This window comes from Chiloscyllium plagiosum, unplaced genomic scaffold, assembly GCF_037043375.1.
Source record: "Chiloscyllium plagiosum isolate Xiang-an unplaced genomic scaffold, Cpla_swu_hap1 HiC_scaffold_22, whole genome shotgun sequence".
In the NCBI taxonomy this organism is placed as follows: Eukaryota; Metazoa; Chordata; class Chondrichthyes; order Orectolobiformes; family Hemiscylliidae; genus Chiloscyllium; species Chiloscyllium plagiosum.
In genome coordinates, this window is record NW_028270160.1 from 31,931,665 (window position 1) to 31,950,041 (window position 18,377).

At 39.5% G+C, this 18,377-nt stretch overlaps 1 protein-coding gene across 1 annotated transcript in view; it reads right to left on the minus strand.

The window, feature by feature from the left end:
* Positions 1-18,377, minus strand: part of cpxm2 (carboxypeptidase X (M14 family), member 2) — a 199,249-nt gene that overhangs the window by 21,224 nt on the left and 159,648 nt on the right. The window lies entirely within an intron of this gene.

Consider the following 18,377-nt stretch of genomic DNA (forward strand, 5'->3'; position numbering starts at 1 on the left):
AAAATTGTTCTACCACACTATTTTCTAAATGGGATTGCCGAGCTCTGTTTTCAGAATGCTGCCTGCACTGATTGTTAGCATGCATGGAGTCCAGTGCTGTAGCTTCAGCAGGTCAGCATCTTATGTTTAAGCATACCCGATGCTGTTCCTGGCTTGCTCTTCCAGACTCCTCATTGAACCTGGTTTGAGGGTATTGGTAGAGGGAGAAATATGGGAGAAAGTGAGGACTGCAGATGCTGGAGATCAGAGCTGAAAATGTGTTGCTGGAAAAGCACAGCAGGTCAGGCAGCATCCAAGGAGCAGGAGAATCGACGTTTTGGGCATAAGCCTGAATCCTGAAGAAGGGCTCATGCCCGAAACGTCGATTCTCCTGCTCCTTGGATGCTGCCTGCCCTGCTGCACTTTTCCAGCAACACATTTTCAGCAGAGTGAGGAATATGCCATACAAAATGTCACACACCGGCCCTCTGAAGAGTATCCCAACCAGACCCATTTCCCTACCCTATTATTTTACATTTACCACTGACTAATGCACCTAACTAACATTCCCAACCAAAATGGGCAATTTAGCATGGCCAATTCACCTAACCTGCACATCTGTGGACTGTGAGAGGAAACCGGAGCACCAAGAGAAAACCCATGCAGACATGGGGAGCACATCCAAATTCCACACAGACTGTCACCCGAGGCTGGAATTGAACCCAGTCTCTGGCGCTCTGAGGCAGCAGTGCTAACCTCACAAGTGACAGCAGTGCAATTCGAACCCACACCTCCTTAAAGACTGGAACCTAAATGCAGCGCCTTAGACTGCTTGACCAAGCTACCACATGCTATCACATTTAACAGTATGCGAGTGTTTCAAAACCACAAGGGAAATGTCCTCAGTCTGAAGACTTTATACAAACTGTGTGATCATCATTTCTTCTGTTACTGTAATGGACATCTGTGATGGGGCTATCAGTGAGAACACGTATAGGTAGGATTTCTCCCTCTTGCTGGCTCACTCACAACCAACTACAGAGTGGCAGATACATCCTTCAGAATTTATCCAGATCACCCTGGAGTGATGCCACTGAACTATTCTTAGAAACAAACATTCGAGTTTACCAGCCAAAGTTCCTCTGTGTCATTGTTACCCCCAAGTGGTATCCAATTTGGAGGAGTATAGATCCATTTTTTTAAAGGAGGAAAGTAGTGGTAATCATTGTGAAGCTGCCTTGCCCATTTTTGACCTGGTGCCATTAGATCTAGAAATCCAGAAGCAATACTAAAGATTACCAAGGGTATTCCCTTACAACTGTACTCCATGTGGCTGACACTTTTGAGGAATCTGTGATGGTGATGGAGGAGTTTGGAACATAATTACAGAATAGTACAATTTTCTAACTATGACTATTGATTGACTGGGTTATGGGTCTGGTCTACAAATTTTGGTACAATTTTTAAAGATTAGGAAGGAGAACTTTCAGGATGGACTGGGCTTGGCATGCTTTGGTAGTGTCCAAATTAAATCAGTGATTGATTCTGGACGGTCAGTCCAGTTTTAGTCCCATTATTGTTCATCACAGCCGTTTTAATACAACAGAGAGACTTGCTCAGCCATTTCAGAGGGCAGTTAAGAGACAATTACATTATTGCGTGCTGAAATATGCCTTGCAAACCACATAGAGACAATAGTCTTTCTTCCTAAAGACATCAATAACAGTTGCATTTTCTTTTACAACAATCTAGTAGTTTGAAGGTCACAAGTGATGGGAACTTGATATATTTAAGATGTACTCTGATGTGGTGTTATCAATACAGTAAAATTGAGTTTCTCAGTAAAAATAATAAGCCTTTTCAACAAGGGTCCTTTGATCAGTCTTCCATCTATGAGTAATCTAATTAGGGAGCAGTGAAATGACTTCTATAAACTATACTGAATAATGTAATCATAAACAGAGAGTATTGTTCACGTCAGCAGAGAAAAACAAAGAAACATTAACGGTTTTTCTCTCCACAAAATACTGTCACTCAGCCTGTTGCTTTTCTCTACCACTTTGTTTCTGTTTCAGAATTCCAGCATCTACAATTCTTTGTTCTATTTTATGGATCATTTAATATTTAATTTTTAATGCATTAAATACTTTGCTGTAAAGACTATTTTAAAACTCACCAACTAGCAGCTGCAGGCCTTAAAAAATTAAGAATTATTTGAAGAGTTTTCCTTAAATGGTGCCACTGATGTAAGCTGGCAATTGTAACTTTGCCAGTACAGTTGATAGGGCAGATTTTAGAAAAATGAATTTAAATCAGGTTGAGGAGTCACAGAAAACCCAGCATAAGCCATTTGGGGTGTAAATCACTGACATTTAATACTCTGAAAACGTTTGTGTTGGTTTGGGTGAACCTACCCAGATTGCACTGATATAACCAAAGGAAACAGGAGACAGTCAGCGCCATGACCCTTAATACATGATGTTATAGAATGGCTTTAGGACCCAGGAGCAATCTTCCGATGATATTATAGGGCTGCTCCCCCAAGCATAAATAGCAGTGTGGGAGGATTTAGAAAAAGATAGAAAAACACAGAGACCTAGGCATAAGCCTTAAGTCTAACTATATGAATATAGAAACACATGTATCCTCTAAATCATCCTTTATTTACATGTGCATAATACTTGACACTGATCCAGCTCCCTGAGAGCCAGCTCTCAGAGTGAACAGAGCCTCTGATATAAAATCTGTCAGCCAGGGGTCTGTGATTGGACCAGGTCAATCATTCCAATCAAGGAATTCATATTATATGAGGTCTACTTGGCTGACCTCATTACAATCATAAGAAAGTGCAGAGAAATATGTGGAGTTTGACCGACTAGTATTAGGTGATAGAGTTCATGGAATAGCTTCTAATAGTACAATAACATGAGCGCATTTATCTCTGAATACAATGTACCATAGTATTTAATCTGAATATGTAATAAATTCTCGCAGTGACTGACAGAGATGAGAAGATTTAAAAAGAAGTGAAATCATGCAGCAATTATTTTGTACTGCAAATATGACTCTAGAGGTTTACAATGGGGAAAAATGATACAAGAATGTATCAATAATATATTAATGGGATGTGAGGTTTTGCAGAAGAGAGTGCAGGCACAAAACGTTTCCAAATGAGCGAAAATTGTAAGATTTTGTTAGATAATGATTTTTGGTGACTTTTAGGCTGTTTGTGACAAAAACAAAACGTACTCATCAAGTTGTCCCCTGCTGAATTTTGTTGCATGCCAATTGCATCAATTTTCCATTAAAAGTTCAAACACTTTATCAGAGATGTCAACGACACTAATTTCAGTGTTTTTATGACTCAGTTGTGACGCCTTTGATGTAATTGAAAACATCTTAGATTCATTGCCATTGTTAAAATATTGACCTGGAATTTCCCCTGGTCTTTTGATACAATTGCAATATGTGCACATGCCCTACTTTAAATGAAAATGTATGTGTCAATGACCTCAGTTTTACTGAGAAAGTTCCTGTATACAAGCTAACTCACTCTTTTTGACCACTTTCATGCTATTTGTCACTGTTTTTGATTCCCACAACGTTTTTGTGAGTTTCTAGTGATTATGTTGACTTTTTCCTCCATGAAACCTTCATTACAACTTCATAACAGAATTTTGTTTCGTGAACTCAGTTTTAATCTGGCTGACAACACTCCCAAGAGTGACATCTTTGAATCTATCTGATGTGGATTGCCCTGTCAGCAGTAATACTCCCACAGGCAGAGTCCTAATCTCACAAGAACAAAGAGGCCTTCTCATTGCATGAAAGTCCAGGCCCTAGAGAAAACAATGAATGAAGCAGCCTTCATAAATTACTCATTTCATTATTTGTTTTCACTGTGTATCACCCTGGTACTTAGTTGTGTCTTTCCACAACTTGTTTTAGTGCTGCATCTGACAGTAACTTGAGGACCAGAAATGGTGGGATTCTGAAACTGAACGGAAACGTCACGGGATCGAGGTAGGTTTTGACAAATGGCATCTGCTTCCTGTCATGAAGCCGCTGCTGATTGTACCTCTGGATGGAGCTCCTGCCGTAACACGTTCTTGCCTGCTAGACTTCAATGATGTAGTAGTCTTCAGGAGAAGAACAGGATTTGGGTGTGTTCTGAGAAAAAGGTATTTTGATTACAAGGGTCACCCTTTTGCTTGACGCCTGTCGTCAGTTGGATGGCTGGCGTGATGATATCAAATCCTGGATGCAGCAATTCACTGAAGTTAGCATCAATTGGAAAATAAGATGAAAGGTAATCCCATCATGATGTAGGATGTGATCAGAGCTTCAATCATAGAGACATGAACATGAAGGCCAGTGATAGTCTTTGTGTACCTCGTCCTTGGAGATCTACTGCAGACCAGAATCCCACTATCATTTGCTATATTTCTACATACTCCACTCAGTTTCAATAAAATGCCACAAATCATAGAGTATCTTCCTCTGGGCACACATGTGCCTCACATGTTGCTGGTCTTTATGGGAGATGATGTATGGTTTCCAGAGGTCTGAGGTCTTTGGAAATCTTCTATTTAAACTTTGTCACTCTTACAGGTTCCGCATTCTTTCTATCTCATTCAGTGAGTTTTCCTAATATTGTTTAACAAGTTTCCCTTCAATCTTTACACTGGCACCTTAGAAACATCAAGTAGATGACAGAGGCATTAAGTTGAAGGGGATGACAGGCTCTCAATGGTGGACAGAAGAACTGGACCTTCTCCTTGTAATCTGGGCCTTCAGAGAGAAGCCTAGACCTTCTCCCTTCTTGAGTTGTTCTCCTTCTTCTCCTCTCTGCTACTGGATGGGATCTTTAAGAAGAATAGGCACTGGGGTTGAATGATTGAACACATCCCCCACAGAATATAATACATGTGAATAGCATTGGAGTGTGTTTAGCTGCCATGGAAAGATAACAAAGATTTAAATATTTACCTGCCAGCACATCCTGTGGTCTTTTGATATATCACTTCCATATGCTGTGTAATCACAGACTTGAAGCTAAATAGCCCTCATGTTAAAGTGGGAGTTGGGGGGAGTCAAGTTTTTTAGACTGGGTATCTGCCAAGTCAGTGTAGCATGTGTGAGATATGCAAAAACCAGTTGCTGTGTGTTTAGGAAGCAATGTATCCATTTCTACACGAGGACAGTGAGACAGAAGTGGGCCAAAACTGAACACCGGAAAATATGTCAGTTGAATGAGCAATGACTTAAGAGAATTTGGTGTTTGATTGCTGAAGGTGAATAAAAAAGAAACACAGTGTCACCACTCCCCTCTTTATGTGATATGATCCCAGATTGTTGTTGTACTCCGAGATATCACTGTCCTCTCATTTCAACCTGCTCTAAGGATACTTGCAGGTCTTCAAGAGAGAAGTTGCAGAACCTCTTCTTAACTATTTTGAGTTCTGCTCAATAGTTAGCTTCCTCGCCCATTTCTGTGTAATCCACTCCGCCAGGAGAAAGTCTGAGGTCATTCTGAAATTGGGCCTTATTTACAGAATATAGTTCAGCTGCTGACTTCTCCACAGGCTGGTCATGTATTTGAAAAGTATGAATATTGGCCAACTATACCACTGGCAGTGCCCATAAGATGCACAAACGAAATCAAAGCCAGGACTTTGGCAAGTTAACTTGATAGAGCATTCTCCTTTTAAAAGCATCAATTCTTAAGGTTGCTGAATATTTAGAAACACTCAACTGTGCAGGAACCACAACTACCCTGCTTGTTGTGTTTAACGTTTGTGTGCGCCTGTTGACTGTGCTCTGTGCTGTCAATCCTACCTGTGGTTACAGGGGAAGATAAACTAAAAGTAATTAAATAGATTGTGACTGTAGACATTTAAAGAAAAACTCTGTAATATAGTTCTGTCCACATTGAGAATCTGGAGTGTGTCATCTCTGCATGACACTTGTATAAAAAAGACATGTTTATTTTAATTGCAACTGTTAGGGGTCTTGAAATAAGTCATTTGCTCATCATTGACATAGTTAGGACTCTTAGTGCTTGTTTTAGGTAGTCACCAGTGACAAGCAGAAAATATTCCAACTCAAGCTCAGATCAAATATTTTCAGGCCTTCTTTGGCCACAGAAGCTTTGCCAATGAAAATAGGATATGTGTCACCTGTCTAACCCTTGTGCTATGAGGATAATGAAGTTCAATTTCTACTGAACTGAAAACAAGAAATTAAAAGGCTAGAGAAGCAGGAGCAAGTATTTAGTTCCTAATGGCAAACTACGGGGCAACTTTTTCACACATGTACATGTGTGGATTGAGCTGCCAGAGGATATGGTGGAGGCTGGTACAATTGCAACATTTAAAAGGCATTTGGATGGGTATATGAATAGAAAGGGTTTGGAGGGATATGGGCCGTGTGCTGTCAGGTGGGACTAGATTGGGTTGGGATATTTGGTCGGCATGGACGGGTTGGACTGAAGGGTCTGTTTCTGTGCCTGTACATCTCTATGACTCTATGACTCTGTCAGTGAAGAATAATAAATGTAGAATGCTTTTATATTGTGAAACCTCTACTGGTCACACTGACACTTGATTTGTATTAATATTCCAGCATAAACAAACTCTATAAGAGCCTGGCTATGTAACTTCCTAGCTATGTAAATAATGTCACAAGTATGGCATAAATTATATTGAAAGTCCAGAGCATTCCATTGGTTATATAAACTGAAGTTAAATGCTATAATCATTGGGGTGTTCCATAAATCAATTCTAGAATGTTAAACTGCCATGAAAAATATTGAAATTAGTGCATTGTCATTTCTTTCCATAGACAATGTATATTACTGTTCAATACTAAAACAAGCATGTAAGCTGGCATTCAAACTTTAATGTAATGCAATGTTACCAGTATCAATTTTTCAAAATATCTTATCTGTGTCATACCAGAATCTACTGAACCATTTATTGCTTTGTGGTCACTTTTCAAAATGTGCTTATTTTCATTAATCATGTTAAGAAAAAAATTACTAAATATAATGCACAAAGACAGAGTAATGATGAAAATTACAGACATGGGAATTGCATTATTTTTATATTAACCAGTGGCTGGACCAAGTAAACAATTTGGAACCACATTTCTCCCCGTAAATCATCTCTGTCTGTGTTCTGTCATAGTTACGAATTATTACTGCACTGAAAAGTGAAACAATTATCCAGCTCTTAAGAATACACCATATCAAACAATAAAACAGCCATTTGTTCTCTGAAGTGTCTCCCTTCTATTCATCTCTGACTTGTGCTGGTTTATGTACCAAGTGTGATAGCAGCCATTTGGAAACTTGCCTGAATGTTATTCAGATGTAAGTTTATGTATGGAGTGCTGCAGGTTATTCAATTACGGATAACATTATCTTCAGCTGCTGTCTGCACCAAATTATTTGTCAGCATGGTTGATGCATAGTAGTCAGGAACAGACGTACAGGTAAGATCTCCACATCTTCCAGAAAAGCATGCCAGTGTTTTAGCTCCAGAACCATTACCTTGTCTGAGACCATTTAACTTAGCACAGGCCAAAGGCCAAATGTAAGAGCTTTTTGGTATGCACTCCACAGCATGACACACTACAGTGCTTCATCATATAGCTCTGGGGAAAGATAATCCAGTGGGAGAAAAGCATTTTCTGATGTCCTGACAATGTGAAAAGCTGTATATAAATTGATTCTTTACATTTTCTCTAACCAAATATTATTTTCTTCAGGTGTATCTCTATAATTTATTATCTATCAATCAGAAGATAATTCCCCAATCTTGTAATGAAGCAAGTATCTCCCTACATACACTATATATCCTCTACACTTTAGAAAATTATTTAACCAACAGATGTTAGGGATATAACAGATACATCATGAAAACCATGAGACATTTATTATCCACAAGTGGACCATTACTATAAATCACAAGTTACACTCAACAGCTCCACTGAGATAGGAATCATATCCCATATGCTTTCAAAATATTGTTTCTAACATATGTTAAAAGATTAACTATATAAAGAACAAAAAGAAGTTGATCATGAAAAAAAGTGAAAACAAATATATTCAATGGCGCCTATTCCCTTGTGGCAGAGACATTGCGCATTATATCTCTTGGGATGGTACTTCCTGGCACAGCCAGACACGGTTCATATTTGGCTTCCAGCTGGCATGCTTCCAAATGGTGCATTTCGCTACAGCATGGTTCCTTGTAGGGTGGTTGCTCAAAATAGAATTTCTCATTGTGCTGTTCCAAGCGGCACTGAACTTTGTGATGTGCTTCCATTTGTTACAGTTGCTTATGGGACTGATTCACCTGGCATACTTCCTTATGTTATAGTTCCAACAAAACTAAAGGTAGCCTGAGTCTTGATTACCCAGTTATTATGTGGCATGGATTCAGAAGATTTATAATTCAAACTTTCTCCTCTATTTACATTGGAATGAAAACTAATTCCAGCAATTTGGATGTGAGACAATGCTGCCTCACTAATATTTGAAAACTATTTATCAGAAATATCAAGTGTGGTGAAAAAGCTTAAAAAGCTAACAGAAATAAAATGGAATATTTTGCCAAAATTTGACAAGTCGTCAACTTGTAACATTATCCCTGTTTTTCTCTTCACTGAGAACACAAAGGAGCAGTAGTAGACCATACGGTGTCTTAAACCTGCTCTAGCATTCAAAACGATCGTGGCTGATCTTCAACTCCAGTTCCCTGCCAGCTCCCCAAGAAACCAACAAAACTATCTATGTCAGCCTTGGACACCCTCAACCATGAAATTTCTGCACCCCAAGGGGTAAAGAATTCTAAAGATTAACAACCATTAAAAGAAGAAGTTTCTCCTCCTCACAGCCCTGAAATGTTGATCCTAAGATTGTGCTCCTTTGTTCTCCATTTGCCCAGCCAATGAAATACCCTCTGTGCCTACTCTGCAAGCCCCTTCTTAATCGTGTATCTTTCAACATGACCAGGTCTCATTTTCCTGAGCTCCAGACAATTTAGGCTCATCTTATTCAGTCTCTCATCTTAAGATAACACATTGATCCCAGGACTCAATCTAGTGAATCCTTTATTTCAGACCAAACTTGCACTGTAAAGACAGGAATTTTAATTGCTGTTTTTAATATGTATCATGGACTGAAATAGGAAAGGAACTGTTTTTAAAACCAATTGTTGAAGAATTGCTGCATTTCGTAAAAGCAAGTAACCTGACACTCATATCAAAAACTGTTTACATAACTGCTATTTCAAGCAGTAGATGATAGAATGCAGACCAGCTGAAGCCAAGGGCTGCGTAGAAAAGGAGATTCAGCTGGCAACAAGTAACTGATAGGTCTAAGGACTAGTGACGAGTTATCAATGACAAAGGCCTGCTGCCTGCCAACATCTATGTGATTGGTTCCTAGGGAGTGGAACAATTTGGAGCTGTGAAGAAGTTGGGGATAAACCATCAAATCTCCACAGGTTCAAAGGCTGTCTTTGTTCTCTGCAGTAAAAATACAAGGTAAGCTGAAGAAAACCTGTTTATTTTTCCTTCAGCAGTTACTGTAAGCTCTGCAACTTGTAACTAATAAGTAACTTATAAATGAACTAGTCATCCTGTGCCTCCTGCAAACCAGTGGAACCATTCAGAGAAGGAAAATTGAGAAGCAACACTCAGTCAGTACAACATTCATCGCAGCATAACCTGTGAACAGGACCACTGAAGTGCTTTCCAAGATTTTCCCATAGCATCCATAGCTTTTTGTTTCCAGTCTGTGTCACACTTTTTCTGTGTGTGTAGAGAAAGTTTGAGTTGCAAATGGTAAAGATATATGCTGACAGTTCATAATTGTTTACCTGTAGCTGGAGTATGATTATTTGTAATACAGACTAATTATTGTTAAGTACAGCAACCTAGGCTGTATTTGCTATCAACCTGGGATTGAATTAAATTAAATTGGGGAATTGTGCACATTTAAAAAAAACTTTCACTTTTGTGATATGTCGAGGAACAGCAAATTCGAGTATCCCAGTGAAGTGTAACAGAGTTTGGGAATTTGCCCAAGTGTCTATTTTAAACAATGGAAATGAAGACCTGGATGTGGTATTAATGTATGACACAGGCAAAGGATAGTACCAGTTTCTGTACTACATTTTCAACATGGCACTGTCAATGACAAAGGTTTATCTGCAGGGTGTAAAGTTTCCCTGGCAGCCTTAAAGGAACTTTAAAAACCAAGTTGATTGACTCAGTGGGCAAGCTGGAAGTAGCATTTCCTGACGCAGCTGGGAAGGTAAAGATAATTGAGGTACAAGCACAGCACTTGGGTTTAGAGGAAATAAAGGAAAAAAAAAGCTGCTCTAAATAGTGAAACTTCAGATTTTCAGTTATGGCTAAAACAGTTTGAGCAGGAAGAAAGAATGATGATGCAAGAGATGACAAAGTAAGAGCAGAAAACTAAAAACGAAAGGGAGATGGAATTAAGAAGACAGGAAATAGAAATGAGAAATCTAGAATTAGAATGTCAAAGAGACTGAGAAGTGAGAAAACATAAATGTAAGTTTAAAGTGATGTTGAAACAGGTGACATCAGGTGAAAGACAAAATAGTTCTAAACACCTTATAGATTTTATTGAGCACAATAATTATTGAGAGTAGAAAGCAGAAACAAAGACACAGAAACACATTTTCCAAACGGTGGCATATTGGTTAGCACTGCTGCCTCACAGCGCCAGAGACCCGGGTTCAATTCCCGCCTCAGGCGACTGACTGTGTGGAGTTTGCACATTCTCCCAGTGTTTGCTGTGTGGGTTTGCTCCGGTTTCCTCCCACAGTCCAAAGATGTGCAGGTCTGGTGAATTGGCCATGCTAAATTGCCCATCGTGTTAGGTGAAGGGGTAAATGTAGGGATATGGGTGGGTTGTGCTTCGGCGGGTCAGTGTGGACTTGTTGGGCCGAAAGGCCTGTTTCCACACTGTAAGCAATCTAATCTAAAAAAGTCTGGGAAAGCTGATTTAAACTGACAGATTTTAAGCAGCAGCAGTCATAGTGAGACTTTATAAGTGTGGAGAAATATCCGTTTCAGCAAAAGAAATGAGAAAACCTCAGTTTCTGATGCGTAAAAGAAAATGAATAAGAAGACTGGCATGGAAAGACACAACATTTGAATTCACACTTTCACAAAAATTTAATCACAGACATGGAGGAGGCAATTTTTAAGAGACAGAATTGTTTATAAATTAAACTGCAAGACTGCTCAACATGATGGACTGAAAGGATACTTTCCATGCTGTAAAAAAAACTCTGACTGCAGCAGAAGATATTCATATATTTCTTTATGCAATTAGAAACATTGGAAATGGTGGTCAATGGAGGTCATGAAACTCAGACAAATTTGATGAAGTTTTAAAAACATTGGATAATCACTTCAGTCTCAGAACTGATAAAATTTTGGAAAAAGCAAGATTCAATCATAGTTTCAATAATCCTTGTGAATCAATAGAAGATTTTATTAAAGTTGACTGCTGGAGACTAGTTGAGGAATATGACTATGGAGATATGAGGGCAAAGATTGATCAGAGATGTCATAATTGTAGACATTGCTGATGAGACTTTGTCGGATTTTTTACAATCAAAGGAAACTTCTCTCTGGCCAAAACCATTTAGCTGGTAGGACAAGCAGAGGTCTAGAAAGAACAGATTAATGCTCAGAGGAGATAAACAAACTGAATTTGTTCATTTCCTTAAGAACAACATAGTAAAAAAACCCAAAAGAAAATATGATATGGCTGGGAGAACAAGCACAAATCCCAGAAATCCCTGGCAATGCTCTGGCGCCAAAAACCCTCAAAGGCATGAGCAGAGTCCTCATGTTAAAAGAGAAATTTTTAACTGCAAGAAAATAACTCACTTTCAGAAGACATATAAAAGCAGAACGCTGGCACTGCAAAAATATTAAAATCAAGTCTTCACACACAGAAGTATTGATAGAGTATAATAATCTTCATCTGAAGTCTTCCTTGGTGAGAACAATGAACCTGATCAGACATTTTGATAAGCAAACATTTACAATAACAGGCATATTACAGATTTCAAGTAAGACAAAGGAACAAGTGATGACTCTCTTACACAACCCTGAATGAGGCAGAGTGTAGATACAATGTTGTTCATTCTTTCCCCAGGCCAATGGAACAGAGAAGGTAGGCCTCCTGAAGATGAGGTTCTGCTGCTTAAATCAGCCCAGACAGAGCTGATGTGTGCTCTGCAAAACTGGAGCTGGCAGAGAGGGGATGTGATAAAGGCTGTTGAGGTGGGAGAGGTGGAGTGGTCTTCTGAGGAGGAGGACCAAGGCGTTAAGCATTCTAACCGTTACATTGCAAGTCATTTTTCTACATTTGCTGATGATTGGACTGAGTGTGTAGTTAACACACACTGAATTCAAATGCTTTGCTTTAATGTATGTTTTATCACTTATGATGTGTTTTACGACTTTAAATAAAGTGGATCATGGAGTTAATCAATCCCTGAGGAGTGATTAATTCCAAACTATTTGTTCCTGAGCAGTGGACTGAATGTTATTTTCATTGAGTTTCATTTAGAGATTTTCTCCACATGGCCTAGCAAGTTTTCTCATGTGATTGTCCCAAACTAACCTCATTAACTATCGACCAAGCCTTTCTTGTTTGATGTAAGTCCAATTCTCCCACTTATGTTAGTGGAAGTACTCACTTCTATGGAATATTCCAGGATTTCCCAGCTTTTCTGGAAGTGGTATATTTTTATTACTACTGCAAACATACACCTGGTCAAATGCTAGCAGTCCAGAGTTGTACTTCATCCTGAATGTCGCGGCATAGCAGCCATAATCAAAGCCTTTCATGACTTGGTTGACACTTCCTTACATATAAAATTACATAGTCCTACCTGACGCTGTTTAAGCACCAGAGCGCATAACTTACCTGTCCTCAGCCACATCCCCTTCCATAACACTCCAGGTCATGGCTACTCTTTCCTTAATGCCAACATAACTCAGCACCTTATCATTATTTAACGTGGCACTGTGACATATAGGAAAGCCTTTAAATACTTCAAATAAGTCACCTTTATTCATCAACATTGAGAGTAAAGAGAAATGAATCTATTGAATTGGTGCTCATTAAGTCCTACCTGGCTTGCAAAATGTACCACTGCTGTACTTTATCATGTAAAATGTGAGCTCCTCAGCTCATTCATGGAGTTGCAGTCTTTTATATTTAGACTATGTGGACGCTAAAGGTAAAATCTCTTAAAGACAAAGATACACATAAACAGTTGCTAGCAAAGTCAATTGGAAAGTAAGTTTATACTGGGCTGATCAACTTCACCAACCAACCCCAACCAGCAATACCCAATATCCTGACATGTTTTTAATGATCAGTATTTGTGGAAAATGGCTTGTAATGTAACAGTTAGAATACAAATTAAACATTTTTCCCAGAATGTATGGCCAGATGTAATTTATTATAGCAACTCAGATTATTTTTTATTGTTAATAACTGTTGCAAGTTCTCAACTGCATAATGAATATGCAACATGATTTAATGTTAATATAACTTAGTCCAAATCTATAATCTCAGACTTAATAAAAAACAAATTTGAAAGCATCCACCATCCCTGTGGTTTTGAATATAATTGAAATTCCCAGGATATGTATACACACACATACTCTTTCTCTGTAACTGGAGGAATTCTTGCTGTTAGGCCCATCCAGATTTCTCAGTATATCATTACAAATGCAACTCATTAACTACCTACTCTAGCCCTATAGTGTCATCACATCCAATTCCATCCCCATCTTACGACGCACCATTCACTAAAAAACTCATTACTCAATGGATATCCACTGAGACACCAGCATTCCTGGTGCCCATGCCAAATGTAAAATGCTGCTGTCCACGTGGGCGAGCTGCGTTGCTCGATCATGGACATGGTGTAAAGGTGTCAGGGAAGGGGAGGATGATGCTGTGTTTTTCTGACAGTGACTTGGATGTCCCCGTGGATAGGGTGCTGCAAAGAAAGATGTTCTTCTTTCTGGAGGACTGGCAGAAGAGGCCATGCCCCAGACCTCAGCCTAGTCTAAGATCGCCACCCAGATCAGTGTGGTCTCAAAGATGCAGAGGAAGAGCCAGTGGTGCTACAAGGTCAGTGACATTCTCTGCTCCACCACAGCAAGTGGCATACTCTTTTCTCTCCCATCAAGACTTATGCTCTACTGCTCTCACTCTCGCTCACTTCAGCAGCATTAACAGCCACACCTATCACTTTCAACGCACTCATTTTCTCCCTTTCTCTCATTCCAGGAGAAGGCAGCCCACAATAACTAGAAAAGGCATGGTCAGGTGGAGGAGTGCCCAACAATCAACAACTCAACTCCTATGAGGAGAGAATGCTGAGCCTGATAGGGAATTCTTGGACCATTTCTGTGGAGATGCCAAGACATCACTGTCCCATCAACTGAGTAAATATCACTTCATTCCACTGCAACTCTCACATTAACCCCACCGCCACTTGCAGCACACCACCGCTAATGATTGCCAGAGATGCCTTCTATCACTTCCATCTTGCAGGTACTGATGCCCACTATCACTATGGAGAAATAACCAGCTTTCCAAGCTATTTCTCCTCTATCTTAGATGCTGAGAATTTGGAGGCCAAGAGGGCCCATTAGCCAGACTGTCTCCTGCTCCTGCTCGGCCTCAGTCATAACAGGCCTCTATGGTGTCAACACTCAGGGATTACATCCACATGGACAGGGAGGAACAGAAGCAGCAGACAGATATGTGGGGTGCAAAACTCCTTATTGTCCAGAGGCTACAGGTTATGAGGACGCAATGTTCCAAGCTTTTGATGCTGGTATGAGGTTGGCCAAATGTACTGCCATACAGGAAGATGTGCTAGTCAGCAGTCCTTTTAACTGAGGACTGCTGACTAGCAAGGCACAAGGCCTACCTGTTTGATTGAGCTAATAGGCTCAGTCTAATTGCCAGTGCTCCCTGTAATGCAAGTCTGTGAATCTGAATGGCCTGCCAGTGGATTGGAGTGGTACCACGAAGACAGTGCAGAGCTGACAAATATAGGATGCCATTACTGGTGGAAGAGGAATTCATGCCCTAGTAACCATGTGACCTGAGATGCTACTCAGCGATGATTAATATGGAGATTTCTTGCAGTCTGCTGAAGTTGGCATGCTTCCATGTCAAGATTTAATTTCTAGCTTAGTTGGCATGTTTGGTTGCATTGGAACCTGAATATTAAAGAGGTTAATTGTGGTTTAGTGGCTCAGTGGTTAGCACTGCTACCTCACAGTACTAGGGACCTGGGTTCGATTCCAGCCTGGGGCGACTGACTGTATGAAGTTTGCACGTTCTCCCCCTGTCTGCATGGGTTTTCTTCGGGTGCTCCAATGTCCTCCCACAATCCAATGATGTGCAGGTTAGGTGATTTAGCCGTGGGCTAAAGTGATGGGGTGGATCTGGCTGGGATGGTCTTCAGAGGGTCTTGATGGGCCAAATGGCCTGCTTCCACATTGTAGGGATTCTATCATATTAATAAGGTGTTTAATTACAATAATCCATCTTAACTGGCAACCTGTCACTGCCTAGCAAGAAACCTTCCTCTCTGTTTGGCAAAAGTATAGACAATGTGGTGAGTTCATCCCAATATAGTAACTGGACTTACCACTCTTCTCATCTGATTCTGCCACAAACCTCATTGAATGTCACATCGCTCAGGCCCCTAAAAGATTCCACCCAGTGGGTGACATTTTGTTGTTCTAACAATTCCATGTTTCATTAATAACTATAATTATTATTGTATTATATGATGCCACTACCCTAGAGTAAAGAAGGGTCTTTGAGAAATATGCAATAAGGCAAGCTGACTATGATTATTCAGTTAAGATGAAAAAAAATAAAGAGAATGTAAAAGCGTGAACCTAATCCAAATGCTCAGGTTGAAGGAAAGCATGAACCTTGGAACTGTAGACCAGCTTGATACTTATTGTCTGGAAAATACTCAACAGCAATATAAAGTATATTATCACTGCTTGTTTAAAGAGCACAAAGCCATAAGAACTAGTCAGCATGTAAAAGCAATAAACCATGCCTTTTAAAATCAATTGAACTCTCGAGAATGCAACTATTGTAGTAAATGAGCATTATCTTGTGCATACTTTGGAAAGGCATCATGATTATGATCTAAATGTGAAGTACTGAAATAAGATTAAGACCTATGCAATAAATGAAATGAGTTTGATCGCAGAAGGTGATAACAAATTGGCAATAGCTGTGCATAAGGTAGCAACTAAATGTGTTCTACAGATCCTGTATGGTCATATGGTTTGGATGAGAAATTTGTCTTATGCTAACCATTTGTCATGTATTTAATTTTCTATGTCTACATGATGAGATAGCTTTAAAAATGTGTGTGAATAAAAAGCAAATAAGCTCAGGAATACAGGAATGGGCCATTTAGCCCCTCAAACTGTTCTAACATTCATATATATTTGTTTTCAGCTGAATCCGATAATACTTTCAACATAAATCAATCATCAATTTAAAACTTAAAATTAACAATAGGTCCAGCTTTGATTGCCATTTGCTGAAGAGCTCCCAACTTCAACCAATGTTTACATAAAGGGTAATCTAATTTCTGCTGAATAGATTTATGCTCTGATTTTTACATTATACCCCCATTTGTAGATTCCCAAACCAACAAAAATAGTTTCCCTGTTGCTCTTATAATCTCCAGAATTTGATCAAATCATCCTGTAATTCTCTAAATCCCAAAGAATACTTTCCTAGTTTGTGCTATCTCATTTCAAAAATTAACCCATGAACTTCAGGTATCATGCTGATAAAACTATGCTGTATTCCCTCCAATGAATTTATTCAAATCGTGATGCTGAGAACTGCTCACAATACTGCAGATGTAGTAAAACTAGGACCTTGTATGACTGAAGTATGACTTTTACCACCTCGTATATAGACATCAAAGTAGAAGCTTGTGAAATTTTAAAATAAATTAATACAGAGAAAGAGGGGAGCTACTAACAAGCTTAGCGATCTTAAAGATGGATAAATCCATAGGCCCAGATGAAATGTAACCCAGGCTGTTGAGGGAGGAGATACCTGAGGCTCCAACAATAATTTTTCAAATATACTCTGGTCACAGCTGAGAGATCATAGAGCTGGAGGGTGTTTGTCCCATTATTACAAAAAAGAAGGTACTGTATACACCAAGCAACTATAGGCGAGTTAGCCTAACTTTAGTGGTGCAGAAATGTTCTAAAGGACAGAATGCATCTACATGTGGAGACACCTGGATACATGTAGATCAGGAATAGTCAGCATGGATTGTTAAGTGAAGTTCATGTTTGACAAATTTGATTAAATTGTTTGAAGAGGCAACTAGCTGCGTTAATGAGCATAGTGCATTTTGATATGGTTTACATGGACATAAGGATGGCTCTTGATAAGGTGCTAGACAAGTCAAGAAAGTAAGTGCCCACAGGAAAAGCGCAAAGTGGCATCCTGAATTCAACATTGGCTGAGAGACAGGAAGCAGAGAGTGATAGTAGAGTTATTGGAAGTCTGTTTCTGGGGTGGGGGTGCTGTTCCACAGAGCTTGTTGCTGGGGCCCTTGCTGTTTGTGGTGTACATTAATGATATAGACTTAAATGTAGGGGTATGATCAAGATGTTTGTGGGTAACACGAAAATTTGTAAAGTGGTAGGTGGTCTGGAAGGATAGCCATAAACTAAATATGTACATCAATGGACAGGTCAGGTGGGTAGAGCAGTGGCAAATGGAATTCAATCAAGAAAAGTATGAGGAATTGCACTTGGGAAAAGTTAACAAGACAAGGGATTACACAATGAATGATAAGACTCTAAAAAGTACTGAAAATCAGAGGGACCTTCATATGCATATGCATAGATCCCTGAAGATAAGGTGATTCAAAAGGTATATGGGACATTTGCCTTTATTAACCAAGGCACAGAGCACATACCAGGGAGGTTATATTGAAACAATGCTGGTTAGAAAGGATGTGATGGCACTAGAGAGGGTGCAGAGGAAATATACTGGAAAGCTGCCTAGGCTGGAGGATCTGAGATGTGAGGAAAAGTTGAATAGGCTGGGGTAATATTCTTTTGAACAGCAAAGCTTAAGGGAGGACATGATTGAGATTAATAAGATAAGTGGGCTATATAGATAGGGTGAAAGTGAGGACTGCAGATACTGGAGATCAGAGCTGAAAATGTGTTGCTGGAAAAGCGCAGCAGGTCAGGCAGCATCCAAGGAACAGGAGAATCGACGTTTCGGGCATAAG